Source organism: Pristiophorus japonicus, unplaced genomic scaffold, assembly GCF_044704955.1.
Source record: "Pristiophorus japonicus isolate sPriJap1 unplaced genomic scaffold, sPriJap1.hap1 HAP1_SCAFFOLD_739, whole genome shotgun sequence".
Lineage (NCBI taxonomy): Eukaryota > Metazoa > Chordata > Chondrichthyes > Pristiophoridae > Pristiophorus > Pristiophorus japonicus.
Genome location: NW_027254655.1, coordinates 56,544 through 72,655, shown reverse-complemented (window position 1 = coordinate 72,655; position 16,112 = coordinate 56,544). Strand labels below are relative to the sequence as shown.

The window sequence follows — 16,112 nt, the reverse complement described above, 5'->3', positions numbered from 1 at the left end:
AACAAATCAAAGAGTAAGTTATTATTTAAATGGAGAAAAATTGCAAAGTGCTGCAGTGTGGCGGGACCTGGGTTATTTGTGCATGAAACACAAAAGGTTAATATTCAGGTACAGCAAGTGATCAGGAAGGCCAATGGTATCTTGGCTTTTATTGCAAAGGGGATGGAGTATAAAAACAGGGAAGTCTTGCTTGTTGTACAGGGTATTGGTGAGGCCACACCTGGAATACTGCCTTGGTTTCCATATTTACGAAAGGATGTACTTGCTTTGGAGGCAGTTCAGAGAAGGTTCCCTAGGTTGATTCCAGAGATGAGAGGGTTGACTTACGAGGAAAGGTTGAGGAGAATGGGCCTATACTCATTGCAATTCAGAAGAATGAAAGGTGATCTTATCGAAACGTATAAGATTATGAAGGGGCTTGACAAGGTGGATGCAGAGAGGACGTTTCTACTGATAGGGGAGACTAGAACTTGGGAGCATAATCTTAGAATAAGGGGCCGCCCATTTAAAACTGAGATGAGGAGAAATTTCTTCTCAGGGTTGTAAATCTGTGGAATTCGCTGCCTCAGAGAACTGTGGAAGCTAGGATATTGAATAAATTTAAGTCAGAGGTAGACAGTTTCTTAACCGATAAGGGATTAAGGGGTTATGGGGAGTGGGCAGGAAAGTGGACCAGAGTCTATAATCAGATCAGCCATGATTGTATTCAATGGCGGAGCAGGCTCCAGGGGCCATTTGGCCCACTCCTGCTCCTATTTCTTATGTTCTTATGTAAAAGGCCGATGATAATCAGCCCTTGATGAATCGACTGACTCTGGCAGATAGGGACGTGATCTTTGGGTTTGAGCTTCCCGTGTGCTAATCTTCTCCTTCTAATATTCTTTAAAAAGAGTTTACAGAAGTCATCGCTGTAAGTACAGGATAGAACTTCAGAACATTCTCTCCTTCTTGTTCCTGTCCTATGGGCCATGCAGCGCCGATACACCTGGGTAATCTGGGTCTGTCACTGATGCGAAAACCCGCAGCTCCCGCCCCTCTGGACACACACGTGACAAGCAATGGGCCAATGGTTTTCCTGGTGCCCTCCCCTCCCCGCCCCTGGTGCCAGGCTCGGTACTTGGCCATCCTGTGGGTAGGTGCCAGGCTCAATACACGGCCATCCTGTGGGGTTTGTGCCCTGCCCTGGTGCCAGGCTAGACACACGGCCATCCTGTGGGGTCAGTGCCCTCCCCTGCTGCCAGGCTAGATACACAGCCATCCTGTGGGGTCGGTGCCCTCCCCTGGTGCCAGGCTCAGTATATGCCCATCCTGTGGGGTCGGTGCCCTCCCCTGGTGCCAGGCTCAGTATACCCATCCTGTGGGCTCAGTGCCCTTCCCGCCAGGCTACATGACGTCACAGAGACTGCATTGCCAGGTTACTGATGTCACACAGCTCGCGTTGCTGGGGTTTTGACGTCACACACTCATTCTTGCCGGGTTGTTGACGTCACTGGCGCTGAGCGAGCGGCGGCGCGAGTTCGAATCGCAGCCGCGTGACCCGGAGCGAGCCCGCCTCGGACTGTGGGAGCGGGCGGGGTAAGTGGCAGATACAGGGTCGCGATTTGTGGGCGGCCTGTCAATCAGGTCAATCAGCCAATTGCAGGGGTGGACAACGCCTCCCTGAGCGCGCTGAGAGGCGGCACTGCGCATGTCCAGGATCCCCAGAAGTTGGCCGTTGGTGAAGGTAAACAAGATGGCGGAAAGTGAGCGGAGCTGAGAAGCATCGGGGGGAGAGGGGGACGAGGGAGAGTGTCCCCGGGGGGGGAGAGAGAGGGGGCCGAGGGAGAGTTTCCCCGGGGGGGAGAGAGGGGGCCGAGGGAGAGTTTCCCCGGGGGGGGAGAGAGGGGGCCGAGGGAGAGTGTCCCCGGGGGGGAGAGAGGGGGCCGAGGGAGAGTGTCCCGGGAGGCAGAGAGGGGGCCGAGGGAGAGTCTTCCCGGGGGGGAGAGAGGGGCCGAGGGAGAGTGTCCCCGGTGGGGAGAGAGGGCGCCGAGGGAGAGTGTCCCCGGTGGGGAGAGAGGGGGCCGAGGGAGAGTGTCCCCGGTGGGGAGAGAGGGGGCCGAGGGAGAGTGTCCCCGGTGGGGAGAGAGGGGGCCGAGGGAGAGTGTCCCTGGGGGGGAGAGAGGGGGCCGAGGGAGAGTCTCCCCGGGGGGGAGAGAGGGGCCGAGGGAGAGTGTCCCGGGGGGAGAGGAGGGAGAGTGTCCCCGGGGGGGGAGAGAGGGGGCCGAGGGAGAGTGTCCCTGGGGGGGAGAGAGGGGGCCGAGGGAGCGTGTCCCCGGGGGGGAGAGGGGGCCGGGGGAGAGTGTCCCGGTAGGGGAGGTGAGACATGGAATGGGGGTGAGGGCGAGAGAGACACGGACACGCGCACACAGACTTGACACAGGCACATCCCCAGAATGACTGGAGAGGGAGGAGATAGACGGGGAGGGTGGGGGGGTTCGACAGACGAGGGGGAGAGAATGGGGGGTCTTGGGAAACTGTCCCCCTCCCCTCCTCCTCGTCCCCCTCCCCTCGGTTCCTCGTCCCCATCCCCGGGGCCCAGTGAGATCAGACAGTGTGTAACCCGGGGGCCCATGAGATCAGACAGTGTGTAACCCGGGGGCCCAGTGAGATCAGACGGTGTGTAACCGGGGGGCCCAGTGAGATCAGACTGCGTGCAACCCGAGGAGATTTCTGGTGATTTTCTGTAAGTCCAGACGGGCAGGAGAGATCTGAGGAAAAGGATAAAATCAAACAGAAATACTGGACATATACTGTTCTGAAACGTTGGAAAAACACTTTATATTACATTCCACTTCACAACATTTATCTTCTAATTTTCTGCCCTGTGATAATTAGATCCCGGTGAATGGTGGAGTGATTGAGAAAGTTCCACAGCTGGAAGGAAACAGAGATTGTGGACTGAGGAACAACAGCAGGTGAACCAGCACAGGATTGTGAGAGCACCAACCAGTGAGCCCCTTCCGATTGAAAGTGCTTCAATAGATCGACAGGGGAGAAAGGTAAGAGAAAGTGCCATTTACTCAGATACACACTGGTCCTGCAGACAGTACACACAGGCTACAAGGTAAGACAGGAAATGAGACAGGGAGAGACTAACCACCGAGTACAATTATCCAGCATAAGGGCCGTGCAATGGGATGTGAAGTGAGATCAGTTTCTGTCTTTAAACACAGTCACAGTGAATCTTGTGTGTGTTTCAGAGTAAAGGGCTTTGATCTAAGAGGTGACTCCAGTTTGAGGCAGAGCCCAGCAGATGGACCGGTCTCTGTACATTAGGTGCGGCTGAACTCTCACCGACACCATCAGATCTCAATGTTCAAATATTTCCCATCTGGTGAGAAAGCCAATGGAAAGATTGAACCGGAAGCACATCGTCAATTCACTGATCACGGTGCACAGACCCATCTGAAAGACCAGCACAGCCTCTCGCCCACAGAATCAATTATTCATTCATGGACATTTAGAATTATAAGAAAATATATTGATTACTAATATTGAAGCATTGATCACGAGAGATATGTAGTATTCTAATATACTGAAACACAGATATGGAGAGTTGCAATTTATTGATTGGTGTCGTACTTGACCCCGAGATGAGCTTCCGAACCCATATTCCCTCAATCACCAAGTCCGCTTACTTCCACCTCCATAACATCGCCGGTCTCTGCCCCTTCCTCAGCTCATCTGCTCAAACCCTCATCCATGCCTCTGATCGGTCTAATACCTCGCACTCTCCGTAAACATAAGCTTAAACTTAGGGGGCATAGTTTTAAGGTGGTTGGTGGAAGGTTTAGAGGGGATTTGAGGGGGAGGTTTCTTTATACAGAGGGTTTTGGGGATCTGGAACTCACTGCCTGGAAGAGTAGTGGATATAGAAACCCTCACTACTTTTAAGAGATGGTTGGATGGGCACTTAAAGTGCCGTAACCTGCAGAGTACGGACCTAGAGCTGGTAATTGGGATTAGACGAGATCACCTTTTGTTGGCCGGCGCAGATATAATGGTAAGTGTTGTAGGGAATCGAATACAGCCAGGGTGATCTGGACTAGTTTCGATCGCCTGGATGGGTAGGAGAAAAATGTTCCCACATTTTCTTTCCCTAAATTGGCCTGGGCTTTTACCTGTTTTTTGCCTCTCCCAGGACATCACATGGTTCTGGTTGGGGTGGAGTGTAGAATGTTTCGGTGCAAGGGGTGATGCAGTTGTGTGAGTTGGGCTGGGTGCTATTTACCTTTCCGCAATTGTTCATTGTTCATAGGTTTATATGTAATCTTCAGGGCTGCTGACCGAGGGCCGTGCGGCTCTTTGTCGGCCGGCGCGGACACAATGGTCTGAAATGGCCTCCTTCTGCGTTGTAAGTTTCTATGTTTCTTCAACACTCCTGCCCGTATCCTTACTCAAGGACACAAGAAGTAGCAGCAGGAGTTGGCCATACGGCCCCTCCCATCTACTCCGCCATTCAGTAAGATCTCTATTCGATAGAGAATTTTAAAGATTCACAACTCTGAGTGAAGAAATAGCTCCTCCACATAGTCTTAAATGACGGATCTCTTATCCTAATACTAGGACCCCTAACTCTAGACTATCCAGCCCTTGTCAATTCCTCTCAGAATTTTATATGTTTCAATGATATCACCTTCCGTTCTTCTAAACTCCAGAGAATATAGGCCTATTCTGCTCAATCTGTCCTCAGCCCTCTCATCCCAACTTGTACCAATTTCCATTCACCCATCACCCCTGTGCTCGCTGAACTACATTGGCTCCTGGTCCATCAGTGCCTCGCTTTCAAAATTCTCATTCTTGTTTTGAAATCCATCCAGGACCTTGCCCCTCCCTATTGCTGTAACCTCCTCCAGCGCGACAACCCTCAGATCTTTGCATTCCTCCAATTCTGGCCTCTTGAGCAGCCCCAATTTTCAGCAATATTGGTGGCTGTACCTTCAGCTGTCGAGGCCATAAGCTCTGGAATTCCTCCCTAAACCTCTCCACCTTTAAAATGCTCCTTAATACCTATCATTTTGAACAAGCTTTCAGTCACCTGTGCTAATATTTCCTTACGTGACTGGGTGTCAAAGTTTGTTTGCTAACAGTCCTGTGAAGTGTCTTGGGACATTTTACTACGTTTAAGGCGTGATATAGATGCCATTTGTTGCTGATAACTGAAGATATTTTGAATCGTAATATAACGAAACTACAGGCATGGGGAATTGCAATAGATTGATAACTGCAGAGGAAGAGGATTGTTATGTATTGCTCATAGTGTGAATTCTTTTAATGTGAGGTGGCCCTTGCACATTCGCTACCACATGGGCTTGGCAGAGCAAGGTCTTGGTCCAATGGCAAGGGAATCCAAGATGACTGGAGACCAGGCTCTGCTGTATGTTTCCTCTGGCACTGACTCTCACTGGGATACAGTTTCCTGTAGCACTGACTCTCACTGGGGTACAGTTTCCTCTGGCACTGACTCTCAATGGGGTACAGTTTCCTCTGGCAGACTCTCTCTCGCATACAGTTTCCTCTGGCACTGACTCTCGGGTACAGTTTCCTCTGGCACTGACTCTCTCTCTCTGGGGTACAGTTTCTTCTGGCACTGACTCACTGGGGTACAGTTTCCTTTGACACAGATTTACTGTGTACCTAATTCGTGCTGTCCCTGCCCTGGGAGAGCTTCATGGGACAGTTTAGAAGGAGCTTTAACCTGAAACTGATCAGGAGCTGCGGGTGGAAAGTTTTCAGTGCAGTAGCAGATTGTACTGCTGCTGAATTTTAATTGATAAGCTGCCAGCAGTGCGGTTGGGACGGACACTGAAGTGTGCCCTGCGGCAGTGTAGAGGAAACTTTACTCTGTATCTAACCCATATGCCACCTAGTCTCTGGGAATTTAGTGTGAATTTGAAAGCAATTGCTCGGGTAGATAGAGAGAAATTTATTCTGCTGCTTGGGGTGTCTAGGATGAGGGGACATAACCTTAAAATCCGAGCCAGGCCATTCAGGAGAGATGTTAGGATACACTTCTTCACTCAATGGATGGTTGAAGTGTGGAACATCCCACAATAAGCAATCGATGCTTGCCCATTGAATAATTCTGGGCCGGTTGTGATGTCTGCCAAATGACCCGTTGCTTGTTCCCTTGGATTGGATCTTTATTTATTCCCTTTGTTTGTTTTCAGTTTCACTGCTGGACCCACCACTCAAAGCACTTTGTCTGATCTGCCCCTGGGAATGAGCAGACTCCTCCCTCCTCTCCCACACTGCACCGTCTCTCCTCCTCTTTCCCCCTTGGTTGTGTTCCACACTCTGGGCCTTGGGCCTTCCCCGGGGATTCTCAGTATGAACAGGGGGATGTGTGTTGAGACAGGATGTCCCAGCTCTCCACCTTTAAAGGGACATGGAGAGGGCCCACTGGGCTGAATGGCCCTGCTTTATGACATCACTGCAGTGCCTAGCAACCAACCTCCCTGAGCCCTGCTCATTATGGGCTGGCAGTGTCTGATGGGACAATGAAGAGGGAGAAAGACTTGAATTTATTTGGCGCCTTTCACGACCACCGGAGCCCTCAAAGCGCTTTACAGCCAATGAGGTACTTTTGGATTGTCGTCACTGTTGTAGTAAGGGAGAGTTACCCTGTATCTAACCCGTGCTGTACCTGCCCTGGGAGTGTTTGCTGGGACAATGTAGAGGGTGCTTTACTCTGTATCTAACCCGTGCTGTACCTGCCCTGGGATTGTTTGATGGGACAGTGTAGAGGAAGGTTTACTCTGTATCTAACCTGTGCTGTACCTGCTCTGGGAGTGTTTGATGGGACAGTGCATACGGAGTTTTACTCTGCATCTAACCTGTGCTGTACCTGCCCTGAGAGTGTTTGATGGGACAGTTTAGAGGGAGCTTTACTCTGTATCTAACCCGTGCTGTACATGTCCCGGGACTGTTTGATGGGATAGTATAGAGAGAGTTTTACTCTGTATCTAACCCTGTGCTGTACTTGCCCTGGGAGTTTTTGACGGGATAATGTAAAGGAAGCTTTGCGCTGAATCTAACCCATGTTGTACCTGATCTGGCAGAGTTTGACGGGACAGTTTAGAGGAAGCTTTTCTATCTATCTAACCCATACTGTAACTGCCTTGGGAGTATTTGATGGGACAGTGTGGTGGGAGCTTTTCTCTGAATCTAACCCATACTGTACCTGCCCTGGGAGTGTTTGATGGGATAATGTAGACGGAGATTTACTGTGTGCCAAACCTGTGGTAACCCAGCAAGTTGTGAAGAGGACGCCAATAATCTACAAAGGGATATAGATAGGCTAAGTGAGTGGGAAAAACTTTGGCAGATGGAGTATAAAGTGGGAAAATGTGAGCTTATCCACTTTGGTCAGAGAAATAATAAAGAAAATTATTATTTAAATTGTGAGATTACAAAATGCGGTGGTATAGTGGGATCTGGGGGTCCTTGTACATTAAACACAAAAAGTTAGCATGCAGGTACTGCAATTAATCTGGAAGGCAAATGGAATGTTGGCCTTTATTGCATGGGGGGTGGAGTATAAAAGTAGGGAAGTCCTGCTGCAACTGTACAGGGCGTTGGTAGGACCACACCTGGAGTACTACGTGCAGTTTTGGTCGTCTCATTTAAGGAAGGATATACTTGTACTGGAGGCAGTTCAGAGAAAGTTCCCGAGGTGGATAACTGAGATGAAGGGGTTTTCATAATGAGAAAGGTTGAGCAGATTGGGCCTGTACTCATTGGAGTTTAGAAGACTTAGAGGTGATCTTATTGAAACGTATAAGATTCTGAGGGGGCTTGACAGAGAGGATGTTTCCCCTCGTGGGGGAATCTAGAACTAGAGGGCATAGTTTCAGAATAAGGGGTCGCTCATTTAAAACTGAAATGAGGAGAAATTTCTTATCTGAGGGATGTGAATCTTTGGAATTCTCTACCTCAGAGAGCTGTGGGGGCTGGGTCATTGGGGATAGACAGAATTTTGAACGATAAGTGGGTCAAGGATTATGGGGAGTGGGCAGTGAAGTGGAGTTGAGACCTGGATCCGCTCAGCCATGATCTTATTGAATGGCGGAGCAGGCTCGAAGGGATAAATGGTCTACTCCTGCTCCTATTTCTTATGTTCCATACCTGCCCTAGGTGTGTTTGATGGGACAGTGTAGGCGGAGGTTTACTCTGTATCTAATCCGTGCTGCACCTACCCTCGGAAAGTTTCATTAGACAGTGTACATAAGAGCATAAGGAACAGGAGTAGGCCATACGGCCCCTCGATCCTGCTCCGCCATTTAATAAGATCATGGACTCAGCTCCACTTCCCCGCCCGCTCCCCATAACCCCTTATCCCTTTTCGTTTAAGAAACTGTCTATTTCTATCTTAAATTTATTCAATGTCCCTGCTTCTACAGCTTTCTGAGTCAGCAAATTCCACAGATTTAGAACCCTGTGAGAGAATAAATTTCTCCTCATCTCTGTTTTAAATGGGCGGCTCCTTATTCTAAAATCATGCCCTCTAGCTCTTGTCTCCCTTATTAGTGGAAACATCCTCTCTGCATCCACCTTGTCGAGCCCCTTCATAATCTTACATGTTTCGATGAGATCGCCTCTCATTCTTCTGAACTCCAGTGAGTAGAGGCCCAACCTACTTAACCTTTCCTCATAAGTCAACCCTCTCATCCCCGGAATCAACCGAGTGAACCTTCTCTGAACTGCCTCCAAAACAACTATATCCTTTTGTAAATATGGAAACCAAAACTGCACACAGTATTCCAGGTGTGGCCTCACCAAAACCTTGTATAGCTGCAGCAAGACTTCCCTGCTTTTATACTCCAACCCCTTTGCAATAAAGGCCAAGATAGCCTTCCTGATCACTTGCTGTACCTGCATACTATCCTTTTGTGTTTCGTGCACAAGTACCCCCAGGTCCCGCTGTACTGTGGCGCTTTGCAATCTTTCTCCATTTAAATAATAACTTGCTCTTTGATTTTTTTCTGCCAAAGTGCATGACCTCACACTTTCCAACATTATACTCCAACTGCCAAATTTTTGCCACTCACTGAGCCTCTCTATGTCCTTCTGCAGATTTTTTGTGTCCTGCTCACACATTGCTTTTCCACCCATCTTTGTATTGTCAGCAAACTTGGCTACGTTGCACTCAGTCCCTTCTTCCAAGTCGTTAATATAGATTGTAAATAGTTGGGGACCCAGCACTGATCCCTGCGGCACCCCACTAGTTACTGGTTGCTAACCAGAGAATGAACCATTTATCCCGACTCTCTGTTCTCTATTAATTAGCCAATCTTCTATCCATGCTAATATATTACCCCCAACTCCGTGAACGTTTATCTTGTGCAGCAACCTTTTATGTAGCATGTTGTCAAATGCCTGCTGGAAGTCCAAATACACCTTATCCACTGGTTCCACTTTATCCACTCTGTTCGTTACATCCTCAAAGAACTCCAGCAAATTTGTCAAACATGACTTCCCCTTCATAAATCCATGCTGACTCTGCCTGATCGAATTTTGCTTATCCAAATGTCCTGCTATTGCTTCTTTAATAATGGACAAGGGCAACATTTTCCCAACCACAGATGTTAGGCTAACTGGTCTATAGTTTCCTGTTTTTTGTCTGCCTCCTTTTTTAAATGGGGGCGTTACATTTGCAGTTTTCCAATCTGCTGGGACCCCTCCAGAATCCAGGGAATTTTGGTAAATTACAACCAATGCATCTACAATCCCTGCCGCTACTTCTCTTAAGACCCTAGGATGCAAGCCATCAGGTCCAGGGGATATATCTGCCTTTAGTCCCATTATCTTACTGAGTACCACCTCCTTCGTGATTGTGATTGTGTTAAGTTCTTCCCCTTCCTCCCCCATAGCCCCTTGACTATCCACTGTTGGAATATTATTGGTGTCCTCTAACCTAAAGACTGATACAAAATATTTGTTCAGAGTTTCTGCCATCTCCATGTTCCCCATTATTAATTCCCCGGTCTCGTCCTCTAAGGGACCAACATTTACTTTAGCCACTCTTTTCCTTTTTATATACCTATAGAAACTCTTGCTTTCTGTTTTTATATTTTGTGCTAATTTACTCTGTCTATCTTCCCTTCTTCATTTTTTTCGTCATTCTTTGCTGACTTTTAAAAGCTTCCTAGTCTTCTGTCCTTCCATTAGTTTTGGTCACTTTGTATGCCCTTATTTTTAGTTGGATACCGTACTTTATTTCTTTAGTTAGCAATGGATGGCTATCTTTTCTCTTGCACCCTTTCCTCCTCACTGGAATGTATTTTTCTTGAGAGTTGTGAAATATCTCCTTAAATGTACACCACAGTTCATCAACCGTCCTACACATTAATCTATTTTCTCAGTCCACTTTACCCAACTCTGCCCTCATACCTTCATAGTCTCCTTTATTTAAGCTTAGTGCGCTGGTTAGAGATCCAACTTTCTCACTCTCCATCTGAATTTGAAATTCAATCATGTTATGATCACTCATTCCGAGGGGATCCTTTACTAGGAGATTGTTTATTAATCCTGTCTCATTACACAGGATCAGATCTAAGATAGCCTGCCTCCTGGTTGGTTCTGTTACATACTGCTCAAGGAACCTGTCCCTTATGCACTCCATGAACTCCTCCTCAAGGCTGCCCTGACCAATTTGATTTGTCCAATCAATATGGAGCTTAATATCACCTATGATTATTGCTGTTCCCTTTTTACAAGCCCCCACTATTTCCTGGTTTATGCTGCGACCAAAGAGTTGTTACTGTTCGGGGGCCTATAGACTATGCCCACCAGTGACTTTTTCCCCTTATTATTCCTTATCTCCACCCAAACTTTCTCAACACCCTTATCATTTGAGCCAATATCGTTTCTTACTATTGCAGTGATTCCATCCTTTATCCATAGAGCTACCCCACCTCCTTTTCCTTTCTGTCTGTCCTTCCGGATTGTCAAGTACCCCTGAATATTTAATTCCCAGTCCTGGTCACCTTGCAACCACATCTCTCTAATGGCTATCAGATCATACCCATTTGTCTCAATTTGTGCCGTCAACTTATCTATTTTGTTACAAATGCTACGTGCATTTAGACACCGTGCCTTTAAGTTTTTTTTTTACCTTTTTTTCTTGCTTGTATCCTCTCTCCTTCAAATTCACTTTCTGTATTTTTGCTTTCTAATTCCAGCTTTACTCCTCTCCCTATTGAATCTTTTTCAGGTTCCCATCCCCCTGCCAAGCTAGTTTAAACCCTCCCCAACAGCACTAGCAAACCTACCCGCAAGGATATTGGTCCTTGCTATGTTGAGGTGCAACCCGTCCGGCTTGTACAGGTCCCGCCTCCCCCAGAAGCAGTCCCAATGCCTCAGGAAGCTAAAGCCCTCCCGCCTACACCATCTCTCCAGCCATCTGTACTCACTAGCTCGTGGCACCGGGAGTAATCCAGAGATTACTACCTTTTGAGGTCCTGCTTTTTAATTTCTCTCCTAGCTCCCTAAACTCTGCCTGCAGGACCTCATCCCTCTTCCTACCCATATCATTGGTACCGATGTGAACCAGAACCTCTGGCTGTTCAACTCTCCCCCCCCAGAGTGTAGAGAGAGCTTTACTTTCCACATAACCCGTGCTGTACCTGTCTTGTGAGTGACTGATGGGACACTTCAGAGGGAGCTTTGCTCTGTAGCTAACCCATGCTCTACCTGCCCTGTGAGCTTTGATGGGTTGGTGTAGGGGAAGCTTTCCTCTATATCTAACCCATACTCTACCTGCCCTAGTTGTGTCTGATAGGACAGTGTAGAGGGAGGTTTACTCTGTATCTCATCCAAGCTGTACCTGTCCTGGGAGTGTTTGATGGGACAGTGTAGAGGGAGGTTGACTCTGTATCTAATCCATGCTGTAGCTGCCCTGGTAGTGTTTGATGGAACAGTGTAGAGGGAGGTTTACTCTGTCTAATCCATGCTGTACCTGCCCTGCAAGTGTTTGATGGGACAGTGTAGACGGAGCTTTACTCTGTTTCTGACTCGTGCTGTACCTGCTCTGGGAGTTTTTGATGGGACAGTCTAGAGGGAGATTTCTTCTGTATCTAATTTTGCTATACCTGCCCTGCGAGTGTTTGATGCGGCAGTGTAGAGGGAGCTTTACTCTGTATCTAACCCGTGCTGTACCTGCTGTAGCAGTGTTTGAGGGGACAGTTAGAGGGAGCTTTAATCAGTACCTAACCCATGCTGTACCTGCCCTGAGAGTATTTGATGGGACAATGTAGAGGGAGCTTTACTTTGTATCTAACCCGTGTTGTACCTGCTTTGCGAGTATTTGATGGATAATGTAGATGGAGATTTACTCTGTATCTAACCTGTGCTAACTTAGCAAGTTGTGAGGAGGACGCAAAGGGATATAGAGAGGCTAAGTGAGTGGGCAAAACTTTGGCAGATGGAGTATAATGTGGGAAAATGTGTGGTTATCCACTTTGGTCGGAGAAATAAAACAGCAAATTATTATTTAAATGGGGAGAGATTACAAAATGCGATAGTACAGAGTGATCTGGGGGTCCTTGTACATTAAACACACAAAGTTAGTGTGCAGTTACAGCAATTAATTAGGAACACAAATGGAATGTTGTCCTTTATTGCAAGGGGGATGGAATGTAAAAGTAAGAAAGTCCTTCTGCAACTGTACAGGACATTGGTGAGACTACACCTGGAGTACTGCGTACAGTTTGGTCTCCTTATTTCAGGAGGGGTATACTTGCATTGGAAGCAGTTCAGAGAAGGTTCCCAAGGTTGATGACTGAGATGAAGGGGTTGTCATAAGAAGAAAGGTGAAGCAGGTGGGCCTATACTCTTTGGAGTTTAGAAGACTTGGAGGTGATCTTATTGAAACGTATAAGATTCTGAGGGGGCTTGACAGGGTTGATACAGAGAGGATGTTTCCCCTTGTGGAGGAATCTAGAACTAGGGAGCATAGTTTCAGAATAAGAGGTAGCTCATTTAAAACTGAAATGGAGGAATTTCTTATCTGAGGGACGTGAATCTTTGGAATTCTCTACCTCAGAGAGCTGTGGAGGCTGGGTCATTAAATGTATTGAAGGTGGGGATAGACAGATTTTTGAATGATAAGGGAGTCCAGGGTTATGGAGAGCGGGCGAGGAAGTGGAGTTGAGGCCAGGATCAGATCAACCATGATCTTATTGAATGGCGGAGCAGGCTCGAGGGGCTGAATGGCCTGCTCCTGCACCTATTTTCTATGTTTCTAAATGGCCAACTCCTGCATCTATTTCTTATGTTCTATACCTACCCTTGGAGTGTTTGATGAAACAGTGTAGAAGGAGATTTACTCTGTATCTAACCAGTACTGTACTTGCCCTGGGAGTGTTTGATGGGACAGTGTACAGGGTGCTTTACTCTGTATCTAAGCCGTGCTGTACCTAACTGCAGAGTGCTTTAGGCAGACACTAGGGGCTCAGAATATCCCATTCCCCAGCAGTGACATCCATCACCTCGATGAGAACAACATTTAACCCAAAGATCAGAGAAACCCATCAGTTCCTCCACCGGACACAGATCCGGAGAGACAGTAAGTGTCCTGAACATTGTTGTACAGTGTGCTCGATAGTTCCTCCCCGGGTTTGAGCCTTTTGGTGATTATTTGAATTCGATGCCCTCGAGTAAGGAAGTGGCCCTAGAAATAGTGGATGTATTGGTGGTCATTTTCCAACATTCTATAGACTCTGAATCAGTTCCTATGGATTGGAGGGTAGCTAATGTATCCCCACTTTTTAGAAAAGGAGGGAGAGAGAAAACAGGGAATTATAGATTGGTTAACCTGACATTGGGAGTGGGAAACATGCTGGAATCAATTATTAAGATGAAATAACAGTACATTTGGAAAGCAGTGACACGATCGGTCCAAGTCAGCATGGATTTATGAAAGGGAAATCATACTTGACAAATCTAGAATTTTTTGAGGATGTAACTAATGGAGTGGACAAGGGAGAACCAGTGGATGTGGTGTATTTGGATTTTCAAAAGACTTTTGACAAGGTCCCACACAAGAGATTAGTGTGCAAAAGTAAAGCACATGGTATTGGGAGTAATGTATTGACGTGGATAGAGAACTGGTTGGTAGACAGGAAACAAAGTGTAGGAATAAACGGGTCCTTTTCAGAATGGCAGGTAGTGACTAGTGGGGTACCGCAAGGTTCAGTGCTGGGACCACTGCTATTTACAAGATACATTAATGATTTAGGTGAAGGAATTGAATGTAATATCTCCAAGTTTGCAGATGACACTAAGATGGGTGGTAGTGTGAGCTGTGAAGAGGATGCTAAGAATCTGCAGGCTGACTTGGACAGGTTAGCTGAGTGGGCAAATGCATGGCAGATGCAGTATAATGTAGATAAATGTGAGATTATCCACTTTGGTGGCAAAAACAGGAAGGCAGAATATTATCTGAATGGTGACAGATTAGGAAAAGGGGAGGTGCAACGAGACCTGGGTGCCATGGTACATCAGTCATTGAAAGTTGGCATGCAGGTGCAGCAGGTGGTGAAGAAGGCAAATGGCATGTTGGCCTTCATGGCGAGAGGATTTGAATATAGGAACAGGGAGGTCTTACTGCAGTTGTACAGGGCCTTGGTGAGGCCACACCTTGAATATTGTGTGCAGTTTTGGTCTCCTAATCGAGGAAGGGCCTTCTTGCTATTGAGGGAGTGCAGTGAAGGTTCACCAGACTGATTCCCAGAATAGCAGGACTGACACATGAAGAAAGACTGGAGTGACTAGACTTATATTCACTGGAATTTAGAAGAATGAGATGGGATCTCATAGAAACATATAAAATTCTGACGGGATTGGACAGGTTAGATGCAGGAAGAATGTTCCCGATGTTGGGGAAGTCCAGAATCAAGGGTCACAGTCTAAGGATAAGGGGTAAACCATTTAGGACTGAGATGAAGACAAACTTCTTCACTCAGAGAATTGTGAACCTGTGGAATTCTCGACCAAAGAAGGTTGTTGAGGCCAGTTTGTTAGATATATTCAAAAGGGAGTTGGATATGGCCCTTACGGCTATGGAGAGAAAGCAGGAATGGGGTACTAAAGTTGCATGTTCAGCCATGATCATATTAAATGGTGGTGCAGGCTCGAAGGGCCGAATAGCCTACTCCTGCACCTATTTTCTATGTTATTGACTCACTGACTGGTGGAAATAATTTTTCTTCATTTACTTGATCAAACTTTAAGCACCTCCTTCAGATCTCCAATTAACCTTTTGTTCTAATGAAAAGAGCCCCAGTTTCTCCAATCTCCCCTGATAACTAAAGCCTCTCTTCCCTGGTATCATCTCCGTGAATCTCTCTGCACCCTCTCCATGGACTCGACATCCTTCCTGGTGTAATATCCCCAAAACCTGACATAATATTCGAACTGCAGCCTAACCAATGATTTGTGCAGGTTTACATGACCTCTGCCCTTTTGTACACCATGCCCCCCAGTGCTTCTCCCAACCAAACCTTGGTCTACCTACTATCAAGCGCGCTACCCAGTGCCGAGCCTGTGACCAACATCTCGCCATAGGCAACTAGGCCCATACAGCAGTGCCTGGTCTCCAGTCATCATGGACCCACTTGCCACTGGACCAAGACCTTGCTCAGCTTAGCCCGTGTGGTACCCAGTGTGCAACGACCACCCCACGTTAAAAGAAATCACGCACAGGCGTCTTCCATCCTCTAACATGAAGTTCAGGACCTGGAACTTCAGGACTCTCATGCACAACCCCAACAGCGACAGACCGGAACGCCACAGTTGCCCAGGAACTTAGATGCTTTGATATTGACATCACCGCCCTAAATGAGACCCAGTGGGCAGGGGAAGGCCAGCTCAAGGAACAATGTGGAGGTTACACCTTCTGGAAAGGCAAACCAGAGGCAGAACGCCACCTCCACGGAGTCGGCTTCGTTATCAAAAACGAGCTGATCAACTGCCTCAAAGACTCCCCCTGCGGGGCTAACGAGCACCTCAGGAAGCTTTGACTCACCCTATCCCGGAACCAGTGCGTCACAGTCAACAGTGCATATGCCCCA

The 16,112-nt window shown here is 47.5% G+C and overlaps 1 protein-coding gene across 10 annotated transcripts in view; it reads left to right on the top strand.

Annotated features, from left to right (window-relative positions):
* LOC139256583 (zinc finger protein 229-like) overlaps positions 1 to 16,112 on the top strand; it is a 203,142-nt gene that overhangs the window by 132,798 nt on the left and 54,232 nt on the right. For 3 of the 10 annotated variants that reach the window (XR_011592182.1, XR_011592181.1, XM_070874250.1), the window contains exons 1-2: positions 2,337 to 2,722; positions 2,875 to 3,038. The exons of 3 other annotated variants lie outside the window; for them this stretch is intronic. The gene's annotated coding sequence lies outside the window, so the exon portion shown is untranslated. Of the gene's footprint in view, positions 1 to 1,303; positions 1,743 to 2,336; positions 2,723 to 2,874; positions 3,039 to 3,239; positions 3,548 to 16,112 lie in introns of those variants that run through there. 4 more of the 10 variants (XR_011592183.1, XM_070874252.1, XM_070874251.1 and 1 more) reach the window with 4 other exon arrangements.